We start from the raw sequence: 12190 nt of genomic DNA on the forward strand, positions 1-12190 counted from the left end.
GTTTGAAACACACTGTTATACTTACATTAATAATTATCTATGTATTCCAAATAACCTCTTCCTCCCTAACTCCTTCAATTAGGGATTTTAAGTGGCTAGGCACAGAGGTTTGGATGAAGGACTTTAGTGCTATCAACATGAGATTATACCTTTTCTCTAGACATCTAATAAAAATTGGAAAGCCAGTTACAGTAAATAAAGCATGGTACCCTGACTAACTTCCTAATAATTATGAAATTAGGTGATGTGGATTATAGATTCATGGAACATTAGGGGTTACATGATAAAAATAAGAAAAAAACTAGTGTTGCACTTATTACTCAAATCAGAGGCTAATATTTGTTTTTTACAAGAAACACATATACCTACTAAAGACTGGGAGAGTGATACAAATAAAAAATGGATTCAATTTATTATACCTTCTGGTGACAGCTCTAACTCCAGAGGAGTGGCAATATTACTCAAGAATTCATTTCATGAATCAATCATAGATCAAAAGACTGATGAAAATGGTAGATGGTGCCTTTTTACGACCACCAACCCTCTCTCCAGTAAACCCATTCTATTCCTGAATTTATATGGCCCATGTGCAAGACAGCAAAACTTTATTTTGGAAATTCATAATTTACTAAGCAGGTTTCCTGACTATCAATATATAATATGGGGCGACTGCAATACAGTCATAGACCCTTCTTCAGATAGGTATCGAACTCATTCAACTTCCAGGCTTCTATAGCATTAGGTGAATTAATGGCTGACCTAAATCTTATAGATCCTATTTCCTTTAGTGAAAACTTATGTAAAAATAACATATATACTTACTATTCAAAATGTCATAACTCATGGTCGAGATCAGACTTTTTCCTAATTTAAGAATCCTTGGTACAATTAAGAGAGATCATATCATTCCTAATCAAAGACATTCCTATGAATGAACAAGATATTAATAATTTATTCGTAATTATGTCAAGCCTATCTACCAAAAATAAGATGCTTTCCATGTCCTATAAAGTGATAAACACCCTTAAACTTGACTCAGTCTACTTGTTCTCTAACTACTAGGACAAACAGGATACCACACTAACAGAAGAACAAAAACTCAAAGCCTTCAAATCTATTATTCCATTCTCCCCCTTTAAAAAACTCATTTATACGCAATTAGCGATAAACAACAATTCCTATTATACTCCTTCAGTCCTAAACAAATTTGATCTGGAAATTTCCTCAACCTGTCCATGCTGTTCATAACACAAGCAGACCTCATACATATTCTATGGTACTGTAAATATACCCACAAACTTTGCAACTCACTTGAAGTGCGACTTCAAAAAAATGTGTTACCAGAAATCAACTTTATCATGGCAAACAACTCTGCTACACATCTCAGATAACAAACTATCCAAACTAAATTTACATGTATTAATTGCTATATGCTCACTAGTCAAGTTTTATATAACTAAAAACGGGCTTGATTGCACCAAGATCAGTTAAAGTGGATTCATAAAAATGGCACTTGACTTTATTTCTGCACAAAAACTCATTATAAGAAGCACCAGCAAGAGAACTTACTATCAAAAGTTTTGAAAACTTTTACTCAATCACCTGCTAAGTGATTATTGATTATCAGGCTTGTTATGCCACCCACAAGTGCTTAGTTTATTGCCATCCTATTTAATAGACAATTTACCTATCGGGGTTGCCCTTACATACACAAGAATATATGTCTAATGTATAAACAGCTCTGCTACATTATTACCTAATCTCGAACAATGGGTAGTTTTATCTCATGTCTGATAGCACGTTTGTAGATATTGTATATAGTTTTTTTTTTTTTTTGTTCTTATAGCTGGATGTATAGAATTGTTTTTTTTTTTTTTTTGGATTGGTATACATGGAGAACTCTATTTTATTCGTTTTGTATTTAATATTTGTCATTTATAATCTCCGTTGTATACATAATCTGTACTGTATTTGTTCTCACTATATCAAAATTAATAAAAATCTATTTGAGAAAAAAAATTAATCACTTCTGTGAAATTGAAATAATACTTCACACAAATCAGGTACATGGCCTTTTTGAACTGAAACAAACCAATGTTAACTCAACTCTATGGATGTCCCAATGCTAAGCGTGGTAACATCTCTTTACATGGATTGCTTTAATGGTACATAGTAAACAAATCCCATATCTAGAAAAACTAGCAAAAATCCTTTGGTGGAGGCAACCATGCATCGGTTGTAAAAAGTCAATGATGAGCGATACCAGTAACGTTAAAACCAATGTACTAGTGCGCACAGGTGAGCGCTTTCACAATAGCTTCATCAGACCAAAAAACACACATTAGCAGACGCTCCTTTTATAACCCTTATACAATTATGACGTATGCATATTATTAACTATTTGTACGTTGTATATAATGAATACTTGAGTCTGCTATATATAAAAAAAAATCTGTCTGAATGTAGTGAACATGTTCTTTGCATATAAAATATATAAAGCTAAAACAACTGCATTCCTGTAAATCTATATTCCTAAATGTTAAGACATATATATATATATATATATATATATATATATATATATATATATATATATATATATATATATATATAGTTTCTAAAGCCAAAGCACATAAATACACATGTAATGAAAACACATATATAATAATAAATAATGTACTGAGATACTCTATAAGAGTACATAAAATATATATATATACTGTATTCTATATATGAACTATAACAGGGAATGCTTATAAAAACACTAAGTATATAAATCTGCAAAATAACTTTGTCTACGAGATTTTAAAATGGGCTTGAGAGAAGCCCTCTCATTTAACCCATAACCCCTATCAGCTCTGAGTTTTAAAATCCAAGTCATTTCCCTTATTTCAGTATTGTTCCTAATATCACCTTGTCTAATAATAGGTAAAACAACATCTATAGCCATAAAACTGAATGTATGTTGTTTTCCTAACATCATGACATGTTTGGCTAAAGCGCTGTTAACATAATGCACTTTAATGGCATATAGATGTTCTCTTATTCTAGTGCAGAATGTCCTATTAGTTTTACCTATATAAAATGAAGAGCATAAATTGCATTTGGCTAAATAGACAATATGTGCTGTATCACAATTGTCATCTACTTTAAATCTATAACACTGCCCAGTGTCAGGGTGAATAAAACAACCTCTAGTATTAATATAACTGCAATAATTGCAGTGTCCACATGGGCTAGTTTTTGTAACATGGTTAGAAATGTTTCTGTATATACTATGACAAAGTATTCTTCAAAGATTAGGTTTATTTTTATATCTAAAAGAGGATTTGTTACCAACAATCTCCCGTAAATTGTCATTGGTGGTGAGAATCTTCCAATGAATATTGATAATATTAAAGATAGCTCCATTATCATTAGTGTAATACATAGATATTTTGACACCCCTAGGATCTTGTCTTACATCCCTGCCATGTATAGTTCTGGTAGAAAAATAAGGTGCAGCTCTATCTTTCCTAATCAGATCCATATCTGCGAGACCTCTTTCTATTTCAATATCATTATAGCCTCGAGCTAGCAAATTATTCTTAAAATCAAGTAATGCATGTTGATAACATGCATCTGTAGCATTCAGGCACAATATTCTCATACCTTGTCCCCTTATGATGTTTTTAAAAATATAGTGGGGATGCATACTGTGTCTGTGCAGTAAGGTATTCCTATGACAAAGTTCCCGATAAACACCTGTATTTACAAAATTGTCCATAACTTTCTCTATATACACATCCAAATATTCTATGTATGTATTAGAGTAATTATGTGTAAATTTCAAATAAGCTGTCATTCTATTTATATCAATTACAAACGACTCTAGTTCTTCCACTTTGTCACACCAAAGAAGGAAGACATCGTCAACAAAACGGCGATAGAATAACACATGCCGTTTAAATAAATCAGAGTTGAAAAGGCAATCTTCCTCCCAAAGAACCAGAACCATGTTGGCATAGCTATTGGCACAAGAAGTGCCCATAGCTACGCTATCACACTGAATATAAAGGTCCTGCTCAAAAACAAAAATATTATTTTCTACAATAACTTCCAAAAAAAGACACACTAAGTCTATGTATCTATTTTCAAGCCCACCATCTTTAAGTAAATATTTTCTATCTGAATCAATGCCCAAGTCATTAGGAATAACAGTAAATAATTGTTGCACATCTAAAGTAACGAAAAATATGTCAGAATTCAACGTATATGTGTTGGTGAAACTGTATAAATCTACTAAAAACTGTTTCGTGTCCTTAAGTACAGTGGTATTCCTGTCCAAAACTGGTCGCAGGGCTTTCTCCACATAAATTGAGAAGGGTTCAGTGCACCACCCCCTACCTGAAACAATGGGCCTCATCAGTGGATTAACACCATCCTTATGGACCTTAGGTAATGACTGTATGACAGGAATCATAGGGTATTCCACTACTAAGTAATTACCTAATTCTAATGTAATGTCAAAACTTTTAATTAAATTTTCTATTAAATTCAATATTCTATATTTAATTTCTTCCACCGTTTCATTATTTATCAATTTGTAATACTTGTCATCACTCAACGTCCTAGACATAGCTCCATGATAGCGTTAATGATCCATCACAACAGCCGGACCACCTTTGTCTGCTGGTCTAATGATTATGGTGGAATCATTCTGTAATCTAGACAAAGCATTCCCATCTCTCACATTGAAGTTATTAAACCTCTTCTGAAACTTGTCAAATTTACCATTTCCATAATAGTCATGCAAATCATCTTCAACCATTCTATAAAACGCATCTACTAAAGGATGGTTATTGGGCATATAGTTGCTTGGTTTTTTAAAACAAAATTTCCTATCAACCGAACAGGTTCCAAATTCATGCTGTAACATAACATTCCTTAAGAACATTTTGATGTCAATCAATACATCTGTTAAATTGTTAGTACTAGATGGAATAAAGTTTAAACCTTTATTTAATACATTGATTTCATCAAAGTCTAATGTCCTTTTAGAAATATTTAGAACTAGACTGTTCCTATCTGCTGCCACATCCTTTTGAGAGACTGATTTGGTTGTCTCTCTATCGAAAGTTTACACTTCGTCCTGCCATGACTCCATAGAAACGGGAAGGGGGAACTGTGGAAAACCCATGGAGTTGGATGGAATACAGTCTTTACCATTCTTGTTACTTATAGAAATCTTGGGTCTAACTACTTGTTGATTATTACATAACACATCAGTGGTAACATCTCTATTGTTCAAAAGCCGTTCATCCTGTGTGGCAGTTAATAAAGATATGGAAGGATGCAGGCTTTCATTGACTTTATCTGTTGAAGCTGTAATAGTATTAAAAGTTGTTCCTATCTGTTTGAAAGTAGAATGACTAATATTGTTGTTAGAGTTCAATACGGAAGTCACAGAAATGTCAGATGTTTGTTTATGAACTGATTTGATGTTCTGTGCTACATTAGTATTATCCAGTTGCTTTTCATTGGGTATACTAGCCACAGTAGCTCTCCCATAATTATTCTGTCCCATGTCACGATTAACTCTAGGTCAGGTGAAGACACGGCCTTCCCTAAAATCCTTAGTATCTCTATCAATTTTAGTGCGCTTCTGTTGTAATAAGCACCTTTCATAAATTAAAATCTGACCAACGAGGAGTTGACTTCAGGTGTGGAACACCAGTCACTCATGCTGGTATTGACAAGGTCTAGGATACTGTTGCCCCTGGTGGGGGTGTGGATAAGTTGATCCAGGGCATTGGAATTTATGAATTCCAGAAAGCGTTGTGTGAAGGAGTTGGTACATGAGTAGTTTTCCCAGTTAATGGTGGGGTAGTTGAAATAGCCAATTATTAGGGTGTTTGGTTGAACCCTAATATTTTCCAATATATCAAGAAAAGTGGAGTGGGAATCCTGGGGCATGGTGGGGGATCTGTAGCAAGCTACAATTTGGATTTTGCCCAGAGTTAGTTGCACTTAGATAATCTCGGATGCATTATGTTGCGCAACTAACCTGGAGGAGTGGATATCCTTAATAAATATGGACACACCTCCTCCTTTGATGTTCTGGTCCAGGTTAGATGGCCAAAAGGTGTGGTATGAGTTATAACCTGGTAATCCAGGGGTGCTTTCTAGAGCCTTGAACCAGGTCTCAGTCACTGTACAGATATCAATGTTTTCCATTTTAAGGAGTGCCTTGAGTAAGTGCATTTTGAGATTTAGACTTCTAGCATTGAGTAGCATTACCCTCCATTTTTGTTTGCCTGTTCCTGTTACGGTGGTGAATTTGTCATTTGAACCTTGCCTAAAAAAGGCACTATAGGGGCAGCAAGACCCTTAGCCAGTATCCAGAATCCCAGGGGTGACAGGTGCAGGCCATCTCTGGCAAAGCATTGTGGTCTGTCAACCATGTCGTCCCAGGCAAACAGATACTGGATCCCCTTAGAATGACACCAGAAGCTTAGCCAATTCTTCAAGTCAATCATTTTGTCCTTGTACTGCGGTATCATTCTGGGCAATGGCAGGATGCTACTCAGGGCTAGGGTCATACCTGCCTGGGCTACAAGATTGGAGAGCTCTTCCATGTCTCTTTTCATGTAGTCCAGGGAGGTACATCTCCGGTCATTCACACCAACATGGACAATGACAGAGTCATATTTGTACTTGTGGAGTGACCTGAGTGCATGGGTTATGTAGCAGATCTTGGCACCTGACATGCAGCTGGCAGTAACCTTCTCCTTGTTTAGCCTGGTGAGTGGGACATCAGCGTACCTGACTATAGAGTCACCTATGACTAGTGTGTTGGGCATGTTGTTTTGCCTTATGGGCTGTGGTTTATTGGCACACTGAGTCTGCAGGCTATGTGTCATTTGGGTTGTGTTGAGGGTTGGAGGTTGCTTGTGTTTCTGCTTTGAAGGTCTCTGTTGCTTGAGCAGATTATTATTGAGAGCCTCTGAGAATGTTTTTGTGTTTCTATGTGTGGATTTTGGTGGTGTAGGTTTAGTAGAAATATGTCATGAGTGTGGTGTGGTGTAAGTGTTTACCTTCTCCTCTTGACTGTCAAGTTCAGTCTTGGATGGAGAGACCTTTACCTCCAATTTGGCTAGATAAGTGCATCTCTCACAGGTTGTGGTGTTGGGTGGTAGGAGGAGAGGGTTGTCTGTGTACATGAGGCAATTGCTACATTGCCCCAAGATGCCCAGATTCATCAGCTAGACAGGAGAGAACACTAGGAGCTGACCCTTGGACATGCCTGAATAAAAAAACTACTTTCTTCTAGACAAGTGAGGAAAGTGAGTATAAGAGCTGTTTTTCTCTAAGCAAGTGAGGAAAGTTAAGTACAAAAACTGTTTTTGTCAGAAAAATATGTATTAATGTGTATATTAGTAATATGCTTAGTGCAATTAGAGCTTGAAAAGGGTTAACACATTTATTCTATTTCATACTGCATAAATCTGTACAAACTGCAGATGCTTTCTGACCTTGTATTGTCAGCTAAAATATTTGCTTATGTGTGGAAATTTACTGAGAAGTAGATGATTTCTGCCTGTGTTAGGAAAATAATGAATAGAACAATACTACTTGTATAAATGTTATGAAACTTAGACAAGAAGTTCCGCTTGTGCTGTGAGAAAATACACAGCTGTAGAAGCTATAGATAATTGGAACAAAGCCTGCCTGAAAATATGAACTGCAATCAGTATCTGCTTGTATCTGAGTTAGAAAAGTACCTTGAAATGTAACACTGTACAATAGAAGGCTGTAACGGATTAGTGCCCACCAAGGCCAGGTTGTTTTTCTCAAAAAGTTTCTCACAAATCTAGTCATGTCAGCAGAAAATCTGAGTAACATCTTCTGTAGAATAATACTGAAAGTTGTGTTTGATTACGTCAGCCATAGAAGGCCATGTCTTGTAAAACAGTATAAGAATAGCATGCTTCCTGTTAGTAGCTAGGCAAACTCTTGTATTTGCATGTTTTTGTCTCCTTGCTGCAAGTTATTAAAAGTGCCTTAACTGAACCTTATGTGTATTGGTCTTTAAAGTTTTTTCCTTTGACAGATTGGTCTTTCGGACCGGAAACCCTCACTTCGCCTCGGATCAGACAGGCCAGGTGGCTTGAAACCGTACGGGGAAGAAACCACATCGGTTCTTCTTAATTGAAAAGCCCTCCGACTGAATTGTCGTACAAAAGAGGCCAGCCACTTTCTGATCTGCGACTGAAGGACGGGTTTACTCGAACCAGGTGATCAATCACAAAGGCTCAGGTAAGGTGAACCTACCTTCTTTTTTTCTGTTTTAGATCAGTGACTAGATTTGTACTGTTTTGTTAAGACTTTGTTTATACAAGTCAGGGACAGAAAGATTACTGTCTTGTCATAGATCAGGGAAACAGAGCAGGTAGGCAGTCATTCTGAAGAGACTATAACAAAATCCGTGATGCCACGTTAAAAATAAGGAGTTATGTAATGATTAAAAGGGTAGAACAAAATGGGTAATAATTGTACAAAAAGGTCCCAAAATCTGCCGTTAACCGAAGACGCGAAATACATGCAGTCACATCGTGCTGATAATATTAAATACTACTCAAAATGGGTTAATAAGTATGAATTTGACGGTATATTAGAAAAATCCTCACTTGACAAACTTGTCAAACAGCTTAAAACCGATTCTAAAGGTCGGGTAAAAAAGCAACGTCAATTAGGAATTCCTCAGGCACACAGGTGGATTGAGGAAGTAAACCGAAGGGAACAAAAGAATAATAATTCAAAAGCGATGTTTTTAGATAAGGAGGACAATAACTTAGTAATAGCATCAGCCCCTCCGCCTCCCTTACCAGGATATGAAGCAAGTGAACAAGTTAGTCCACCCCGCGATATCCTGCTGTCACTGTAAATAGAGACAGTACAAAAGCGAAACCGTTTTTTAGAGATCACGTTGAGACCAGGTCTCGAACACGGGCAGAAAACTCAAAAGGGGACATTGAGTTATATCAAATGGGTAGAAATTCACGATCTATGAGTGAAGAAGAAATATGCCCACTTATAGAAGTACCTAATCTTCAGGCAGGACAAGAAGGTCAGGACCCAACTATTCTAGTGTAGAGACCCTGGACTCCGGAAGACATCCAGAAAGCCACTGAGGGAATTCCCCATCCAAAAGTTAATTTTAGAAAGTTTTTAGAAGATTTGCAATGAATGAGACTGAGTTATAATTTAAACAGAGAAGAGGTAGAAAAAGTAGTCAGACAAATTGTGGGACCAGATTGGCACATGATTAGTGGCGACTGGAATCCCCGTGACGCTGCGCTCAGGCCCCTCCCACATAGCAGCGCAGAGTTAGACAACAGAGTGAAAGGTCTTACAGACTGAATCTCTGAGAAATGGAAGCCTAGGGCAAACTGTACTTGCATTAATCAATGCATCCAACAAGAAGGCGAGACTGTTGACAGATATTATGCCAGACTGTTAGAATGTTTTAATAACCACTGTGGAATACAGGTTCCTGAAGATCAGACACACGATTCCCCATATGAGCAGCAGTTAAAGAATGCATTTTTGAAAGGCAGTATTGCATCCATAAGCAGCTTTATCACAAAGCACATGGTAGATCATCGTACAAGCAGGTTACAGTCATTACTTGAATATGCTAGGCATGTTGAAAGGCATTTTAATAGCAAAAAGAAAAAGAAAGCCCAAGTATTTTCTGTAGAAGATGGAGCAGAAGTTTATGTAGTACAGTCCAGAAAAAAGGGCAAAAGAAATGCCCAGGGAAACAAACAATCTGATCAGCGATCAGATGACTTTGAAGGGCGAAAGAAAAGGGGTGAATGTTCTAAATGTGGCAAAAAGGGACACGGCAAGGGATTGCAAGAAAAACAAGAAGGCAACCACGAAAGACAAGGAGGGTGAGGACTGACTATATGATAGTTAGGAATCACTAGAAGGGGATAGCAGAGAAAGGACAAATGAGAATGTGATAGAGGGAGTAGAGGATGTGACAGAAGAAATAGAGGAAGTGCAGGAAGTCACTGATAGTGAAGAAAATGAAATAATGGATTTGGCTTTATTGAGCTTAGAGCTCTATTTAGCAGACACGAAACCAGAAGTTACACTCCTGGTAGAAGGGAGGGAAGTCAGATTCTTGTGTGACTCAGGGGCATCACAGACCCTGATACATCCCTCCAAACTGTCAGAGAACTCAGAGTCACCTGATTACATATTAGTGAAAGCAGCTAATTGTCAGCTGTATCGGGAGCCCCTCTCCCATAATATTGCAATAACTGACCCTGTTTCAGGATTGACCCAGAAAAGCAAAATTGTTGTTTCTGCAAAATGCCCAGTAAACCTCTTGGGCAGAGACCTTATGTAGCTATTCGGTATAGCAGTAGTTCCGACTATGCAGGGTATGGAAGCACAGCGACAAATTGATACCTTTGCAGTGCAAACGGAGGGTAAAATGTTTTATTGGTACAGCCAGAACTTGGTTACGACTGGTCCAGGGGCAGTGACTGAAGAATTGATGAAAGTAGCCATCAGCAAGTTCCCCTCCCTTGACATTGATAAACAACATTTGTTGCACTGTACCCTGTATTATTGTAACACAACAGGACCTGATAAGGAATATGAGCAAGAATTGTTTAGAAATTGTGCAAACAGATTGATATTATGTAATCTGTACTGGGACACAGAGGGGAACAGTGTAGTCAGCTGTTCATTGCCCCAGGAGTTCTTTGCACTTTATAAATCTAATCGATTACCACGTGTTAGCTTAACTAAGGACAAAAATGTAAAATGGGTAGACTTAGGAGAAAAAGTCACGAGATGGGAAAAACAGACAGAGTTAGGACTGTCAGAACAAGGAATACAAAGGCAGAAGTTGAATTGGATAACTCAGACCCACCCAGCTTTACACTTGCAGTCTAGCAAGGACAGCTAATTAGCACTCCTATTGAAGGAGGAAGAGAATGCCTTACAGAATATACCAGAAACTCTCTGGTCAACAGGAAAATCAGATGCAGGACTTATTCATACAGCGGGACCAGTTACTATTACACCAGAATCAGCATTTAGACCACAAAAAAGACAGTATCCCTTAAGAAAAGATGCAGAGGTGGGAATCAAACCTATTATAGCAGCTTTACTTAAGGAAGGGGTGCTGGTGGAGTCTCCTGATTCACCATGTAACACACCTTTATTTCTTGTTAAGAAAGCAAATGGAGAGTGGCGTATGGTCCAAGATTTACAAGCTGTAAATGATGCAGTAATACCAAGGGCATCTACGGTGCCAGACCCACACACCCTGTTGAATGATTTAAAACCTCAACAGAAATATTTTTCTGTGGTAGATATCAGCAATGCATTCTTTTCGATACCGATACACCCTGACAGCCAGTATTGGTTTGCATTCACATTTCAGGGGAAAAGGTATACATATGCATGACTACCACAGGGGTATTGTGAAAGTCCAACAATATTCTCACAAGAAATGGCAAGCAACTTGGCGGGATTTACCCCACCAAGAGGTAGCCAGATTTTGCTTTATGTTGATGATATCCTGCTGGCGGCCCCAACCCAGCAAGTTTGTAAAGAAGATACCATAGCGCTATTACAATTTTTAGCCACTGAAGGACATAAAGCAAACAAAAATAAACTGCAGCTTTGGAGAAAACAAGTCAAATACCTAGGATATGTAATATCCAAGGAGGGTAGGACATTAGATGAGGACAGAAAAGTAGTGATTTTGCAAGCACCAAAACCCACTACCAAGAAGGAAATGATGTCTTTCCTGGGTACGACTAATTTTTGTCAGAGCTGGATTCCAAACTATGCCTTGGAATCTGCACCGCTGACTAACCTGATTTATAAAAAGCCTATGGCAGCACAGGATTTGTTACAATGGACACCAGAAGCAGAATCTGCTTTCTGCAAACTGAAACAGTTAATAGCGTCCTCATTAGTTTTAGGTTTACCAAACTATCATAAACGTTTTTTCCAAACTGTAGATTGTAAGCAAGGTTATATGACATCAGTGTTAACACAGCAGCATGGGGCAAGCAACGCCCTATCGCTTATTATTCATCACAACTGGACCCAGTGGCACGGTCTTTACTTCACCGTGTACAAGCAGTAGTTGCAGCTGTAATGGCAGTACAGGCTT

Source organism: Protopterus annectens, chromosome 14.part0 (assembly GCF_019279795.1).
Source record: "Protopterus annectens isolate FY-2018-M chromosome 14.part0, PAN1.0, whole genome shotgun sequence".
In the NCBI taxonomy this organism is placed as follows: Eukaryota; Metazoa; Chordata; order Ceratodontiformes; family Protopteridae; genus Protopterus; species Protopterus annectens.